Source organism: Silurus aristotelis, assembly GCF_946808225.1.
Source record: "Silurus aristotelis genome assembly, chromosome: 28".
NCBI lineage: Eukaryota > Metazoa > Chordata > Actinopteri > Siluriformes > Siluridae > Silurus > Silurus aristotelis.
In genome coordinates this window covers 8766826-8771139 of record NC_139601.1, presented here as the reverse complement: position 1 = coordinate 8771139, position 4314 = coordinate 8766826, and positions in this window count along the sequence as shown.

Sequence of the window (4314 nt, the reverse complement as noted above, 5' to 3'; positions counted from 1 at the left end):
AGGATGTAGGAAAAGCGAATAAAAAAGAGAACGCTGACACTGTGACGCAAATAGTATGCGCCAGAGCAGAAAGGCTGTCGTGGACATTTGCGTCATAAGCGCCATACACCTAACTTGTATTAATAATATTAATACGTTTTTTATGACTGTTCACTCGTCAGACATGTATTGTATGTACATAATAAAGAGAATAAAATTATATAAACTACCTTAAATATAAGAATTAAGTTATTATATACAGTATTCTTGATTACATAGTTCTTATTTCATAGCGCTTTTCACAATTGACATTGTCTCAAAGCAGCTTAACATAATGTAAGAATTATAGAACAACAAAAAATAATTAAAGCTGCAAGCAGCGATGAACGGGCCCTCGCACCCGGGCTCACCGCCACCCTTTGGCCTGAGGAAAACAGCGAACGGTGGGCGAGGTGCATGTAAGCGAGTAAAGACAGGAGAATTATGGCACAGTCATTTTAAAGTGCCACACTTCCTGCTGCCAGTAGGACCGTTAATGTATACAGTCATAAATATTGTCAGCAGGCCTGAACTATTATCAAACATGTGAAGGTTTGAGCTGATCGGTCATTGTATGCCTGAGTTCCAAACAACTTTCTGTTTTCTGATGTAAATGTATTATATGTATAATGTATCAATATCTATTACAATTATCATGAGCCCAAATCCTTTTTTTTTTTCAACTACTTAAAAAAAAAAAAAGAAAAAGTTCAAATAATGCCACAGGTGTTGTAGCAAGTTAGAGTCAGGAATTTCTTTCATAATTTTTTACTCTCCAAATGTTATGCTTGCTGTTGAACTGATGCTAACTGGTGGTAAGTAGCTACCACCAAATGGCAAGTTCAAAACAGAGTGCATGCTTTTTGCAGTTTTATCCACTCATATAAATATAAAAAGAAACAAATGATTTTGCAAATGAGTATGAGTCAAACGTAATATTTGACTTTAAAAAGAAGTGAAGTTAAAGTAAGTCTCCCCAAATGGAAATACTTCAGTGACGTATACAGTATAAGTATAATTTGTTACAGCTACACGAAAAAGCTGTAACAAATTACATTTGCTTTGTTTCTGTCTACCACTGTTAAGTTCTAAAACCTACAATAGGATTATCCTCAGATCGACAATTTAACACTGTCAAAATTGTATGTTTTTCTTAGGCTGTAATTAGGACTGAGAAGGTTATTAAAATAAAAACAGGTTTATTACATAAAAACAGGTTTATTCCATAAAAACGTTTACAAGCTTTAAAATGTGGGCTACTTGAGCTTTGTGTGTGATGTATACCTGCAAGCAGCGATGAACGGGCCCTCGCACCCGGCTCACCGCCACCCTTTGGCCTGAGGAAAACAGCGAACGGTGGGCGAGGTGCATGTAAGCGAGTAAAGACAGGAGAATTATGGCACAGTCATTTCAAAGTGCCACACTTCCTGCTGCCAGTAGGACCGTTAATGTATACAGTCATAAATATTGTCAGCAGGCCTGGACTATTATCAAACATATGAAGGTTTGAGCTGATCGGTCATTGTATGCCTGAGTTCCAAACAACTTTCTGTTTTCTGATGTAATCGCAAACATCAGCACTTTGCCAAGTGTTGCATGGTTGAACGTGTTTATAGCATGTTTGGTATTGCGTGGCATGGTGAAATGTGTTTCTGAGAGTGAAGTACAGTGTAAAATATGACATTTTCTTTTGGCAGCAGGTGGCGCTATAACTAATACTGAATATGGGCATGTAGATCTGTTCAGATTAAGGAGTATTATCAAACATGAGAAGTTTGGAGCAGATTGGGAATTGAATGTCTGATTTATAGCAGCTTCCTTTTCATGGCGAAGCATTGAAGTTTGTCAAAGTGCCATGGACATGTCCTTCAACGAAGAAGATCTTCACAATTTAACATCTCAAAGGTGGAAAGATTACACTGACTAATTTTGGTGTTTTTCTGAATTAATGTCTAGAAGGTTTTGTTAAAATACAATGGGAAAAGTGATACAAAATTAGCAGAGAAGCTAAATTGTTTGAGAAGTAACCAGCTTTTTATTCTGTAAAATTGTTATATTAATTATACTTGTTTTATATTTATTATCAAAGTGGAAATTACTTTACTAAATATTGTTAACTTAGATGATTGCTCTTTTCAAGTTAAAGTGAGAATTGTAAGAGTCAAAGTATTGTCAGACGTGTCAAAGTATTAATATTTACTAATGTTCCTGCTGCTAGTTGGTGGTGTTATGGTCATTAGTGGATTTTGGCACAAAGATTTCTCCAGTCTGTGGTGGTGCTGCTATTAGTATAATTGACTATTGGCTTTTAGATCTTTTTAGGCCATGAGTTTTTTTTAAACAAGTGAAAGTTTGGTGCAGATTGGACTTTGCATGTTTAAGTTGGTGGAAAAATAGCCTTTTCCTGTTGCCAGCAGGTGGCGCTCTGATAAAAATGGAATATTGTTCTTTTGATGTGTTCAGGCCTGGACTGTTATCAAACATGTGAAGTTTGGCATTGGAAAGAATTGTAGAGCATTCAGTAAATATGTAGGTGAAGTGCTTTAAAGTGGAAAAACAGAAGGTATTTTTTATGTTGAATACATTTTGAAAGTATATACAATGTATGTATGGTAAATAGTAACAAGTGAAATGCAAGAATAAGTCAAAAGGGTTGCAAACAAAGCTTGAAGTAGTTTACACATCTGTAGAGAGGAGGCAGATGGATAATCCATTTAACAACTTCTTTTGTGTATGTGTGCATTATGAGATCACATTATAATGTGATTACTGTGTTGATGATAGCTATTAGTGTGAAGGCAGTCTATTTGAATAGAGTGTGAATTCTGGCTACATGTTAGTCTATCTGTTTGTTTTAGGATCATTATTAGGGCCATCAGGATGTAAAGTTCTGACTATATCAGTGTTAATGCTAAATTTCTAAAATTGTCAGGATATACTGTAATTGGCATATATAGTTATTTTTTTCCTTTATTCTTATGAGGTAATTTGTATGTATTGTATTTTTCTGGTGCTTAAATTAAGTATTTATACATTGTGTAAAATTGTGTTTATTGTTTTATAATTGGAAAAAAGTATACAGTGGTTTATTTAAAGAATAAAATAGTTTGTGGAATAATTAATTTAATTGTACTTACATACATTAGTAATTAGTTTGCACTACATGCTTAATACTTTTTATATATTATTATTACTATTATTATTTTTATCTTTTTTATTACATTTGTAAATTCTTTGTAAGCAGCCCAGCTGTAATTGCTTTTGCAATACATATGTATAGTTTCTATCATTTATTTTATATTCTTTGACATGAACAATAATTGTATATAATTTATTAATGTTTATTAAATTGAAGTTTAAATTGTATTTATATATTATGACTATTTAAAGTTGTATCTTTACATTAGTTCATGCACTGTGTATTAACGTGAATACGGATATGAGAATGATATATGTACCAAACTAAAACGAAACCTTTAAATTGTGGGTAAAATAACTAAGTTTTAGTTGAGTTACATTACAAGGCATAACCGTAAGTAGTGAAAGTAGTTAGTTTTAATTGAATTTAAATTAAATGTATTAATTTTTTTGTTTGTGTTTGGAAATTTTTTTGTAAAAATTGTTTTAATTAATGAGAGTAAAAAAAAGAGTGAAAAAAAATTGTAAGAAGGTTGTTATGTGTAGAAAGGGTGCATTAAGTTGATGCGGAATTTGCTGTTTTCGTTATCGTTGTATTTGCTATATTCAATCCTTATTGCTGTGTAATCTTTGGCATAATGGATGATTTATACAAACATTTTTGTATAATGCAATTTAAGGTAAATTTTTGTTATGCGTTATAAACAAATATTTATGTGTGGCTGTCTAATAAACACAGTTAATAGTAATTTAAACAGTAATATGTGTAAAGGTCATTACAATCTTAAGGGAAATAATTGACTATTATGATAATGTCATTTAGTTGTTTAAGATTTGTGTTTTATTGTTATTATGTTGTCATTATGTATATGGCATGTCATGTTGTGTGTGTGTTTTTTTTTTACAGGTCAGCATATATTGTACTGTACTGTACTACTGTACTGATCACTAAGCTGAGTGAACTGGGTATCTGCACCTCCACTTGCAGATGGATTCTGGACTTTCTCACCAACAGACCTCAATCTGTCAGGTTGGGAAACCAGGTATCCTCAACCCTCATTCTGAACACTGGCATACTGCAAGGCTGTGTTCTGAGCCCACTGCTCTACTCCCTGTTTACCCACGATTGTGCTCCTCTGTATAACTCCAACATCTTCA